Consider the following 14,558-nt stretch of genomic DNA (forward strand, 5'->3'; position numbering starts at 1 on the left):
ATGTAAATATTCCATAGTGTAAATATTTATTTATCATCACAACACATTTATTTTGCTATTGCTTTATTTTCCAATGTTGCTTTTATTCACTCTGTCTTGTCTATTGTTGCTGCTGTAACATGTAAATTTCCCCCTATGGGGATCAATAAAAGAAGTCTAAGTCTAATCTTTGCTTCTAACTTGTACACATTTCCCTTCATCACAGCAAATCTTGCAAATAGCCTGCACAGTTGAACATATCCAAGCATCACCACCTGCAGTACATGTCCAACTGAATCTGCAAACCTCCAAAACTCCACAAACTCTCACCAAGTGATGCCAACCGCTGCAAGTGGCTGAATCCCAGTCTCACTATTCATTAGACTTTTAGCTGAAAGTTATTTGGGCTCTGGGCTTTAGCCTGTATTGGAATTCTGCTCCTGTACTGACCAACTGGCTTTGATGTAGCTTCACAATTTCATGGCTTGCACAGATCCATATTATTCGCTCAACTTTCTAATTGTGTTTCACTCCCTGTTCCTCCAGAGCAGAGCTCAAACTCAAATCGCACTGACATGCTGCCTTTTGTAAAAGCTCTGGCCAACTAATTGTTACTGTCCAATGGCCCAACAAGCCAGCTTTACACTGTAAGCAAGCCAAGAATATATACTGTATATAACAATTTCTAGATTAATGATTTATATATAAATACTTAACTCTTTGTTGGTTTATTGATTTAAAACTTTTTTATTTCTTTGTCTATATAATCGATGCTCAAACTATGTTTTTACCTTTTTACAATCATAAATCATCAATGCACATCAGCATTATAAATTCAAAATGCATGAATCCTAGTCCCCTGGCCATGCTCTTTTATATCTTTTTAATGCACTAGTTCTTGGCTGAATAAACTTAATTGGGTTTTTTCTCGCCTTATTGAAATTAGTATTGAGGCTGTGTACATGCACAGACAAAAACGGTGTGCACACAGAGGCCTTGAGGAGGTAGAAATGAGTAGTGAGGCTTTGCTACTCCTGCTTATTAGAAACATGAAGGAAAGTGCTGGGACAATACACTACCAGCACTCAACTATTTGCCTCTCACTCCCCTTCAGACAGCAGATTCACACACACTGCTATGGGATGAATAATAAATCGACACATCAAAGTGGGGACTCTGTAGTTCTCAGTGCCCAGGGCTTGAGTACACCAGTTCTGCAAATTCCTCCCCCTCGGCCCCTGCTCAGCCACGGCTCTCAACCCCTCCTGGTCTATCTTCACTCAGCACTGTCCAGCCCATGAAACAACGCATGTCTGCATGAATGTTTCATAAGGCGTATGAAGCATGAATATGAAGATTAGACTTCTCGCTGCATTATTCACATATATGTGTTATATTTACCTGACCTGTCCGAGGGATAGGCTGATCCAGATGATGATCTCTGAGGGACACGAGCCCATTTGCTTTGTTAAGACCAAACTCATAGTCCCCATGTAGGTTTTTTTTTCAATACAAGTCTGTTATTTTGTTATCCGTGTTGAAAAATGCCCAACAGACGCTCGTCTTCTTCCAGAATTTCGGTGCCCTCGCTTAAAAAAATCCTCCTAAAGTTTGGTGACAGCGGGTTGTGTCTGTTTTCCCTTTCCTCCAGCTTACACGGGTCAGATCCTTTGCCCAGTATCAAACATGTCTGAACTACAGAGCTGGCAAGTCCAAATGTCTGCGTCCTGATGTGTCACATCGCTCACAGGAACAGGCTTCAAAATCAAGAGTCAATGCCTATGCTCCTAATTTGAAGCCACCCGTGGGCTTGATGGCTCCTGAATTTAAAAACTTAACAGAGAGGTTGCATTCGCATGAGGTAAAAAGCAGCCTTTGAAACTCAAATTTCACAACAATCTTAAAAGTTATGCATTTTCCTTTTTGTTCTGTCCTTCTAATTCAGGTGTGTCAAACTCATTGTAGTTCAGGGGCCACATGCAGCCCAATGTGATCTCAAGTGGGCCGGACCAGTAAAATCACAGCATAATAACCTGTGAATAACAACAACTCCAAGTTTTTCCCTTTTGCTTTAGTGCAAAAAAAGTACATTCTGAAAATGTTCGCATTTAATGAACTATCTTTTCAACACAAAACATTATGAACGACCTGAAAGTGGTCGTCCCTGTAATTTTCACACTTTGCAAAGTCATCAAGTTTGACACCTCTGTTCTAATTGCTCATTTTTTCTCTCTGTGCCGTCCATCTCTGTGGTTCATCATCTTGAGTCCTATATAAACAAATGATCAAGTTCTTATAGTAACCGTGTTTGCCTACACTGCAGCACAAACTGAGGATGTTGGTCATCTGGAATCCTCTCTTTCACTGCCTGTCACATGCATTACTCAGTGTTGTTTTATCCCTGGTTTGGTCCACCAGAGCAAATACTGTCTTACTTGCTCCACACGTGACTCTTCATCATTTCATTGCCTTGGCTCTCTACTATATCATAGTGTAGTTGGCTTATGTGAGCTTGTGTACTGCTCTCCATAGCTTTAGAGGAGGGGGTAGATGGAGTCAGTGGAAAGCCTTTGGGACTTAATCATACTGACCAGCAAACCAAAACAACGAGTTGAGAGCGGTTTAAAGCTGAGGAGAGCTGCAGAGTGCAGTGTTGATTCTCAGTGGAACAGGCAGTACTTTTGCTTCACAGGAAGTTATTTGATTCGATATTATTATGATTATTATTGTTATTATTAGCATATTGATTAATGGGGATTTTACAGTAAAGGTTGAGGTGATAAGGTAAGTCGAGCCACATGGAGCACCATTGTCCACAAAGACAACTGTCTAATTAGAACAGGAGCCTGACAGGATACACTTGTGAGTCAAAGCAAGAGACAGTGAAAACAACTTCAGACTGGCAAGACGAATGATGGAACCAAGAGGAGAAAAGTCATTACAAGCATGGTGGTTGGGGCTAGTCTGAATCCTAATGATAGAATTCACTGGCAGTCAGGTCTGGCTGCTGTTTTCCTCTGCACAAAAACAAGAAACATGGGGTTGCAGCTCCAAGCCAGAGACACCCAGAGACATTTCATAGGCTTGAGCCTCTACATGCATGCTATAGTATGCTAATCATAAAATGAGCAAAGCACTTATCCTATTATTGTAGTATAGCGTTATAATAGTATAGTGCTGATTATGAAGCTGGAAAAATGAGACTAAAACAAAAATGCAACAAAGTTTGATGGCGCTACAGCTGCTGCATATGTAGATGCACCGTTGTCGGCCATTGTCAGCCTCTATAGCTGGAACACATGTTTAATCTTTAGTTTTATGGAGGGAATCTGTGTCCAAACACTGTTAAAGTTTAAATATACTGCGCGTTGATTTAACGTTAATTCTGTGATTTTACATTTAAATATCCATTATTACAGACTTCAGGCTTAAGAAGAGAAAAAACACGAGTATTCAAATTGTGTGACATCCATTCCTCTACAGTATACCTGTCCATCTTTTATTCCCTTTAGTGAAACCAAGCCTAAGATGTGGTTTCAATATTTTCAAATGCTTTAGTTTTATGATATTTGAAGAACATAATACATGAGTTAGTTTCAATCATAAAAAAAGTTGTCATTTGTCACCCCTCCTTTTTTGCACCTTAAAATTGTGACATGTCAGTGAGAGTAGGCCCAATATAACCTAATACAAACTACACTAGTATCCATTTAAACACATCGTCACATCTGTGTGTGTCGCAGTCAGCAGGCACATAGTTTCAAGAGCAAAAACAAGTTATGTATAAATTCCGTGTTTCTTACACGTGTATCTCGGCACATTGAACACACTTCCTTCCTCAGAAAACATTCGCAAAGCTGATTTTCGGACAATTTTGAAACCTGAATCGTTTCCATCCACGAAGCTGTCTTTGTTCCAGCATTTGTTTGCACGTTGCTGCGCTCCTCAGTAGTTGAATAGCTAGTTAGTGTGTTGGCGTGTATGCACAACTTAAAAACAAAAGAGGGATCCTCTCCTTAAAATGCTGCTCCACAGTGCTGCTATGCTAATGGTCAGAAACCCCACAGGGTCCTTCTCTCCAATCACGGTCCTCAGTGACATTTTAAAGGTATTGTCGCTGTAAACTGAAGTTGTCATAATAACCTGCTTTTGCTCCTGCTCACTGTCATTAAGAAGTCAGTACTGCCTGAGTCTTACAATAAAACTCTGATTAGTATAGGACGCATAATCATTTTGTACTCTCTGACTGAAAGAAAGAAAGTCCCCACTTTGTCTGCAACAAGTGTTGATTTTGTATTGACATCAGCTTCACATTAGACAGACATGGAGCTGCTCTGTCGCCATGTGTCCCCAGTCTTTTTCTAAAAATAATATACTCTGTGCTGTTTCGAAGCATTAAAACAGTTCTGCTGGCAAGCATGAATTTAGAATCAGATAAGCAGCAATTTTGCAGCAGAATCCTGCTGTTAGAATAAGTAAACGGCGGGAGAAGGTTGTAGCCATAAAACATGTCTGCAGTGCATGTGAGGAACAATATTTCCATGAAGCCCAGACCAACCAAATGCTTGTTTTGTTTTTTTTTTTGTTACAAATGCTGTTTTTCTAACACAATCGTGTGTCATATGCGGTTTCAGTAGACCACAAAGTTGGCGATCCCACTGACGCTGCTGTGGCTTACAGGTGAATAAGACAGAGGAGGAAGTGACTGCCAGGCAGAGACCTTGACTGCAGAAAACATAAATTTCCATAGATATGAGACAAAGCCCTGGTGGCGCCTTTGATATTTCATGGAGCATTTCTTTGCCCATTTGATTTTGATAAGGTTAGAGACAGTGCACCAGATGGAATAGCAACCCCAGTAAATACGCGTTTTCCAGCCAGGAATTCAATTACAGGCAGCAGATGACTGACCTCATATGCAAGCTGCAAATAAATATGTTGGGGATCATTCAGACGGGGTCCGAATATTAGACTGGTGAAAGAAAGGGCAAATAATCACCCAAAAGACGGATGAAAACAATTGTCGCTGTGCTGTGCTGTGCTGTGCTGTGCTGTGCTGTGCTGTGCTGTGCTGCTCTCAATCACTTGCTCAGTGTCCCACATTAAAGCCTGCCTCTGTGGTCCACCTGAAGAGGCTTTTGATTGCAGTTGATTACTGTGTTCCAAGTTGAAGCAGGGAGAAGAAGTGCCGATCAAAGTAAAGAAGCTGTCCTGAGATGCAGATGGCTGCAGAAGGACATAAAGTGGATGAAACTGAAAGGGTTAGAAGGAAAACGGGCTTATTTTGACCTTTCAGTGGATTTTCTATCAATTTCCTAATTAACCTTAGGCTACTGAGGTGATGTGTGTGTGCAAGAGGTCACAACAATTGTCAGTCCTCACTGGGTCTCTATCCATATTTGATTAATTTAATTGAGTCATTTAATTTTTTTCTTAAGCAAATCCATGCGTCTCAAAAATGCCATTAATAATATTGATGAAAGAGGAAAAAAAAAAAAGAAGCTGATCTCATGAGTTGGGGTGTGCATCTCTCTCTTATGGGCTGATCCCATACAAATCTAGCCACGATATAATTCTGGGACAATACCTTTACGATACAGATACAATTTGATTTGATTCTGAATCTAATTGTATGGAAAAAATTGAAAAATCATTACAGAATAACCTGTCATTGTGTTCATTCTTCAAATAGACAGACGGAACAGGATTGCTGTGTGAAATATGAAAAAATATTAAGACTCTAAGACCTCCGGTATATTGTATAACTCCTAAACTTTTCCAAACTTATCTATCACTGAAAGCAAAACTTTTTACTCACTGTTTACTAAAGGCACAAAAAACATGAAAACTAAATACTTTTTAAAAATATAGATTAAATGTACAGTAATTATAGAGAATAGCATTTCAAAGAGCTGTAGCCAAGTCATGTAGACTCAAGTGGGGATGGGGTAACACCAGAGTAACATGGAATCACCGAAAGTAGGATACAATGAAGTGACAAACTGGTAGCTTTAGGAAGCACTAGTGCAAAAACAGAATAACAAGACCAACATTATCCCCCTTTCTTATTTTTCATCATTACTTTCCTTTTTTTTTAGTGACTGTTCTGTGAGACAAAATATGAATGTGTCCCTGCACGCTCACACAAACACATGCAGACACACTTTTCTTGAGTGAAGAGGTTCACGTGTGCTTTTACTTGTCGCGATTCGATTCTTTCAGAGGAAAATGAACTGATCAACACGACCGTGTTGCAGCACACTGCGTTGTGCAGGAGAAAAATAGTGAATACTGTCTGATGCCTCACTGGTGGCTGGCAAAGAGACGACAGCAGTGCTGTGCTTTCCGCTGTGGTAGTTGGGTCGTCATTCAGGGACAAAGGAATGGGCTCTCTGCGCCTCTTGATCTCCTCACTGGCCACGTCCTTTGAAGCCAGGAGCGAGGCGGTGCACTGTGATAGTCGCATAAGAATCTGTCCAGGCGTTGGTCATTTCTGCCACTCGCTCTGCATTGGAAAGTTCTTCTTTAACTTTGTCCTTTTCCTTTGGTATAAAACACACAAGTGCTGTGTACTTGGTATCTTATACCTCAGCTCTAGCGTATTTATCATGTCATCACTTTCAACTACACGCTACGGTCTCAAGTCCTTAACAATAACATGGGCTGTAGATGCCATGATCACCTTCGACCTCGCTGAGTTGTGACTTAGTTGTGGCTGGAAGACGTTTCTAGGACCTGCGTCTTTGTCATGTTCTTGCTTGTGCATCCACAGATTCCTCGCCGCCCGTACAAGTGTCAGCGTGCGTCTCAGCAGGTGAGTGATGAGACTTGTTCTGCTACTGCTGTATTTAGTCACTGTTCTGCACACTTGGCCAGACTTTTGTCCAGTTGTCCAAACTAACACGATTGGGCTACGTATCTTACATAAACAGGCTTAGCTTACAAGATAATTGACAATATGAACAACAATGCATATATATATAACCTCTAACAGTATATTTCCCATTTAATGTTACAAGTGAAAAAGCTGGTAGGGTGCAGACCAACAAATTTGGCAACCGTAACACTATCCTAGACTGAGATATGCGTACGTCACATCAGCAGACAGAGGCTGGAGTAAGGCAACACAGTGACTTTACTGAGGGGTAAAGGCAGAGAAATGAACACTCCGTTCTAGAAGTCAAAACCCTGTAAATCCAGGTAACCAAGCGGAGGTACAAGACATCAGGCAGAGAAAAGATCATAGAAACAGACAGGAGGGAGATACAACGCAGGCACAGCACTAACAACGATGTGGCAAAGAACGACGCAAACTGAGTACAGAGAACTAATGAGCTGATGAACAACAGGTGAGTGGCAGACCGAACAGGCTGGCAGCTGATTGGCAGGCAGATGATGCGGGGGAGGGGGGGAGGAAGCCGACAGGTGCTGGCAGGGAAGATAAGCGGAGGGGTGTGTTCAGGAGGGTGGGGTTTAGGAGCAGGAGGCTCCAGCAGAGTCCACGACAGTCTGTATGTATTGAGAGAAAGCCAAAACATATTCTGGTTTAACATATTATTCTGTTTAACACTTTTTTTTGTTTACTACATTATTGCATATGTGCTGCTTCGTAGTTTTGATATCTTCAATATTAAACAATAATGTAGAAAAACCATTGAATGAGAAGGTGTGACCAAGGCTTGGTGGTGGGGGAAATAAAACAATGACGACAGCCTTGTTTAACCATGTTCACACATTTACATGGACTGGGGGGTAGAATAGTTTACAGAATGAGGGTGAGCTTGGGATCAGGTATGGGGATGGGGAGGTGTTTGGTTAAGGTGGAGGGAAATGTTGACGGTGAGGGTTAAAGTTATGCTCTAAAGTCCAGAATTGAGGACATGGGTTTCATGGAGTACACCATCAGTGGGCTATGAGCTGCAGGTGGGTGATTTCATATTGACCAGAGGAAAAACCAGTGCTTAGAATATAAAACTCTATGAAAGGTCTCATTGAGAGGACTCTGTACTGGGGAGGGTAGCACCCATGGTGGCTGTTTGCTCCCTGTTTGAATGTATTTTAAAAGCTATCTCCAGTATCCCTAAAGATTTTTTAGAAGCTCTTTATCAATTTCACAGTATCCTGGCCGCACATGGGAGATGCATTCGCATCCCCGTTTATCCATCCAGCCATCAAAGCGGGCACCTTGATTAACAATTAACAAAAGTTAATGTTTAAAGAGAAACACATAAAATAACCAACATTATGCGTTTCTCTCATTTCAAATACCTCAGTGCTGAAGGAGAGTAAAACACACATTCAACGTAATCATCCTGGATCGGTGATGTATAGCCATGGATGACCAAACATGTCTGAGGAGAGCAGTAAATAGATAAATAAATGGAGCATGGAAAAGCCTCCAAGTGTCAGAGATGTGCTCAGAAACACAGCAGTCCGTGAAAGGCTAGACAGATGCAAAGCTGCAAGACATCCCAAGGTATTCCTCTGGAAAAAAAAAAAGCAGCCAACTTTTTCCTAGTGGTGAACTTTTCTTAAACGTGTCTCAGAGGGGTGGTACAGTTTACATCAATATTTCTGCTTCAAGATAGCCTTTTTAGAGCAGGGCCATGTCTGGGTTATTACACGGGTGCTGCAGGAAGCTAATCTTTGCTTCTCGGTAAATGAAAAAGAAGTTTTTTTTCAGTATGACATCCTGAGAAAGGTCCTGAAATGGACTCTTTTTAGTAAATCAATGCAGAGGTGATGAGTGTGTGTTGGATAGTTCTCCTTCAGTGTAGGGGATGACTGCTGATGGTTTAAAACAAAAAAAAAAACAATGTTGACTTTAAGTTGGAAAACGGGAAACAAACAGTGGCCTCCTGTGTTGAAGTCCAATGTTCTGTCAGGCTTTGGGTGCAAACATGTATAAATTTGAGACACCTGCCGAAACAACAGATTCTGATCTTTGGATTACAAAAAAATACAAAAAAAAACACAACCCCATGACATCTGGGTGTGTAATTAAGCCACTGTTTGCTGACACAGTCCCCAATTTCATCGGGTTAGGATTTGTCAATAGGCTTGTTTGAGATGAGCCCGGCTCATCTGCTCCGACATCATGCACGCACCGGCGACGATAACCTCATGAGATGGAGGCCGCCACAGTTTTTAGAGCCAGGTGACCGCAAATCCCACGGCATGATGGGAAACGCGTGGCTGTCGCCTGATCAAAGAGCTGATTGGCAAACACCACGTTTGGTAGACAATCCTGATTTTGTGTGTCACACTAATATCTAAAGCTTGAATTATTGGTCTGGTGTTGAGCAATGACGGTTTGATCTGTTAACAAACATCTGGTGTGTGTTTTTAATCATCCTCATCATTTATAGAACATAAAAACAAGCAATTACAAAGTACATAAAGGATAAAACACAATGCCAGATACACACACATTCGCCCATTACAAATAAATAAATGAATAAATAGAGTACATTTAGTCATTCCATTTCTCAAATGTATGGATTTTAGCCTACTTATTCAATAAAATATGACTTCCAAGGGTTAAAATCTTTCTATTCTCTGCACAGTTATAACAGCTTTCTTGTTAAAAGTGCACCTGACAAACTCCGACTCGGCTGTGAAAAGCAGACCTATTGTTGTGATGGATCTAACCAGGATGTAAATATTTCTGGGGCTGCTGTACTTTACAGGCGAAGTGCAGCTCATCTCGAACGAACCCAGAGTTTACAGCTGATTTCTGCTGCCCCCAATCAATCAGCGCACATTAAAGTACCTGCTCATCACGTACTTAACCTTCTTTATGGTTGCTAAGATGTGAAACAACTCCTTTTTACTTACTGTGCAAACTTAATTGAAGACGGTTGACTTATTGTTTTTAGCCCACCAACTCCTGAGTTAAATGAACGTTGTAGTTAAATGTTAAACTGTCTTCAGCGGCCACTGAACCGAAGCAGTGAGCCAGGCTGCACAGAGGGATTCAACTTTTTGGTCATTTCACATTACAGGCGGTCATTTCATTCATTTTTTACTGTTTGTCACATGCAATTTTTGTCTAATATACACAGTAGCCTATATGAACATTCATAATAGACTGTGTATATATTTTCATCACACTCTAAAGACTAATGTTGTTGAGAGCCTAATATCTAATTAAGGTTGCTTATGGAAAATCTATAATCCCTATGATGACTATTAATCAGGATTTCCTAATTGTCCAGGCAGAGACTATTACCATAAATTAATAGGCACCGTACCCAATATTCTCTGTCGGGGTCCTGTTCCTGCCCATTAAGGATTTGACATAGCATAAAAAGGGAGGGAGAAACAATTGCAGAGGGATGTTCCTACAATTCCTGGAAGCCTTTTCACAGACGTAAACACGGTTGAGCGACGCGTGTTTGTTCCCTTTTTAACAGTCGCAAAGAAGAAGAAACACAAAAAAAGCATAGTGGAGTACTCCCTCTCATGCCTGTATGAGTCTTCTTTCCTTTTTTAGTTCTGTATTCCGATCAGATTTTGCAGTAATATGATATGCATGAAGCCGGTGTGATTGAGCCAGAGAACTCCCAGCCCCTCTGGGGGAAGGTGGGGAGGCTTGGATGAATTTATAGATAGGCTATCTCCTGAATGCAGCCTTTGATATCTCTGCCAATGAATTTAAGCTCTCCAGAAAAGAGATATGAGAAAGCAGGGAGAGTGAGGGGCCATCGAGGCCCATGTGCAAAAGCTCATTCGTCCAACCGACAAGCCGCTGATATCCTTTTCTTAACGTGGCATGCTTCATGTGTGAGCCGATCGCTGTTTAAAGCCTGAACTGTCCCTTGCCTGCAACGTGGCTTAATAGCTCTGTCTCTTAAAAGAAGACAGTAAAGGAGTCGCCTGTTGGCCCCAACAACCATTAGTTAACATCTTCTTTCCTCTTGATCGCTGTTTTAAAGCGTTAAAACGGTTCATGAAGCTGGACTCTATCACTGGATGGACATGACAAAGTAGGTCAGCAGATAAGCCGGAGTTTGATAACCTAGTTACACATTCAGTCTGTCGCATTACCCATTGAAGCACATATTGGATTGGACCTCATCACATATAATATGCTGATTGAGGATATTCTGATGTGCAAGCAGACAAAGGAAGACATCATAACAGATAAACAGTCTGCGCTTGTATGGCGCCTTTCTAGTCTTTTTCAACCACTCAACACGCCATTCACACTTCGTACACCGCTGAATGCTTAATACTGTAATCAAGTAACAGTGTGGTTGGGACATCATTCACATCATGAGAATGGAATTTGATCCGTGCACCCCAGGAAACACAGTAGAAGTCATATGGGAGTTTCATGTATTCATGTGTTTTCGCAAGTGAGACTTCATCATGATGTGTTCCTATTTTACAGTTCTTCTATATACACTCCTGCAACCAATCATCCCCCCACCCCCACCCCCACCCCTACACACACACTTCCCATTATTTATTTCCCTCACCCATTGCACTAATGTGCACTCCTCCATTGTGCCGAGCAGCTTTTTGCTCTGTGTGACACTGCTCCCTGCTGGTTAGCAGAAATCATTGCAATACTTTTTCCCCTGCAGATCTAAATGAACAATTTCTGTCGCTGTTGCTGCAGTAAGCTTGACCGTGTGATTCATAAGACATGCCTCAGGGTATTCCAGCTGCATAAATGTGGTGGTAGTTCCCCCTTTTTTAGCGAGTATGCACTAGGGAGTATGTACATGCATCATATGCAGTACAGGTAAAAGATTTATTGTGATACGAGGAGGTTGATGGTGAATCGCAATAATTATACATTCTTAAGTGCTGCACTTAAGTTACCCATACTTTACCTGAGTATTTACGTTTGATGCAACTTTAAATGTCTCCTCCACTATTTCAGAGGGAAAATTGTACTTTTTACTCCACTACCTGACAGCTTTAGTTACAGTTTTTCACCTTTCCTGTCCAACACAACCCACGAATCACCAAATTAGGTGATTTTGAATGTTTCTGATAAACTGAAGAATGAAGTGTTCTGTTTTGATTAAGCTAAACAAACAATAGACAGGCCGTATTATTAGAATATGATGCAATGCTGTAAATTAACCCACTGAATAGTATTATAGTTACAGTATAAAGCAGTTACACATTATATAATTGTAAAACACAGACAGGGATATGTGTGCTAATTTAATCAATTCAAATGAACAAACTTTATTTTGGCATGTCTTGCTGCATTCAGTTGCACTCAGACAAGTTCAGAAGTTCACTCTTGTGTACCAAAACTGGGGAGACAGCTGTGGCAGCCTTTCTCTTATACTTTCACTGAAATGAATTTTGAATGCCGGACATATTTGTTGTGGAGTATTCTCACAGTGTGGTATTTTACCGTGGTACTTTTACTGAAATAAAGAATCTCAATACTTCTTCCACCACTGCCAGTGCTACAATGTAAACCTGTACAAGGCCTACTGTATGTTATCTTGTGATATCTTATATTTATACAATTTCACAGTATTTAAAAAATAAATAAATAAATAAAAATCTTCCATGTAATAACATCAAGCCTAAAATTAATCATCTAATGAGGTCGTCCAAAGATTAGAAAAGAGACAGAGAGACAGGCAGAGAGGTGGCTGGTTTATACATAACCCATACATTAAAGCAGTGGTGGCATACTATAGAAGTGTGATTACAATACATTAAAAATACAGTACACCATAATTAATGCAATGTCATATCATTTAAACTGTTAATCAGTGTTAGGCGAGAATGAGTGCAGCAGTGACGTAACCTCATAACTCATAATCCTGAAAATAACTCATTTAATAAATTAGCACATAGAATAGAGCGGAATGGATTAGAACCCTAAACCAGTAAGCCGACATGAACAACAAGTCCTTGGACTGCTCAGAAAAAAAATGCAAATGGGAATGTTTACATTTCCTTGACGACTGGATGAAGATGATTCTGAAGAAAACCTTCAGAGCAGCAGGGACATGGAAGCTGGGCTGAGAGTTTTTTCAGCGGCTGTTTCTAAAGTCAAGAATGAGCCTTGACTTTGTTAAATATTTTTCATGGTAGCAAGCGAGAGGGCAATTAAAAGACAAGACTCCTCATGAGCCTCCCGCCCTGAACCAGTGGATAGATACTTTCAACAGCATATACAGTGCAGAACATATGTCATTCACTTTAAGATTACAGAAGAAAAAGGGGGGAGAGTACTGGACTAAATAGTGGGTAACCTACATACCTGACCGATGACCAGTCTGAGAAACAAAAGTGTTCTAGTTTCACCCAATGTCACTTTGTGACCTCGTGTTTATTGTGTTATAACGCAGCAAAAGTCAAGTATAGAAAAACGAATGAATATTTAACCTGAGACTGAGACTGATCACAACCTGGCGATTGAAAGTGGTGGACGTGACAAACCTGGCAACCCAGGTGAAAATATCATGAACCCACGTATTCTAATATTCACAACCACAAAAACTGATGTTGCCACAAAAGCTGCAAAATAAAGTATGTCGGAGCTCCTTTTAATAACTTTTCAATCTTAAATGCGTATTTGTATTTAAGGTGACATAAATAATTCTTAGTTTTAAGTATACTTTTATAAATATAATATAACTTTAAACATTGTAAATTGTAACCTGCTATAATCCACAACATTGTACATGTTTATGGTCAAGTCAGTAAAGCCAGTTTGACAACACGGTATTTCAATTTTATGACTGCACATATACTAAATGAATACTGTATGTATGAAATAAACCAGCATTAAATATATATGTATGATCTGAATTGCCATTGAACCTACACATCACTTTACAGCCAATGTGAAAATATTACGTTGTAGTGAGGCTTATTTCCCTCGTCAATGTCAATGATTTAAGACCCGCTAATGCACTGAGTGCAATACAAACATAACCGGTGGCTAATAGACAACCCCCACCATCCACCTGTCCCCCAGCAGAGTTCCCTTCACACAAGGTCAGGATCTATTAAGTGGCCTTGACTGTATTTGCCCCGAGGCACAGCTTTTATGTGACACTCCACAAATGACATCATAGATCCTTCCGATATAAAATGGCTCCTCCATCATTAAGCCATGTGTGATTTATAAAGGTCCAAGAAACCGCTCGCTCTAATGGCTTTCTCGTGGTGCATTTGTTTAAAGCAACAGCGCGCTTCTCCTCTACCTGATATATTAAGGAAGTTCAGAGGAACCATCTCATGTATGTTAAATAAGAACTCATCGAAGAAATTTCAGATTTTGGTCCAAATGTTTGGGGTTTTTTTGCTTATTGAGATGCTGCAGGGAAGCAAATGTATTCTGCCTCTGGATTTCAGTCAGCAGGGAAACCATACCAATGCGGAGATGAGTGATGAGGAGGCTCTTCCTCCTATAAGCGTTTTCTAATCTGATGCCACTGATTTGACTTGAAAACATAAAACTGCTTTCTGATCATATACCATTATATTCTATATGGGTTGGTTAGATTTAGGCATGAGGAGAACTTTATTAGCGTTAGGGTATGACTATGACTACTGCTTCAGGATTTATTCATGTTCAACTCTAAATG

The sequence above is a fragment of the Pempheris klunzingeri genome, chromosome 10 (genome assembly GCF_042242105.1).
Source record: "Pempheris klunzingeri isolate RE-2024b chromosome 10, fPemKlu1.hap1, whole genome shotgun sequence".
In the NCBI taxonomy this organism is placed as follows: Eukaryota; Metazoa; Chordata; class Actinopteri; order Acropomatiformes; family Pempheridae; genus Pempheris; species Pempheris klunzingeri.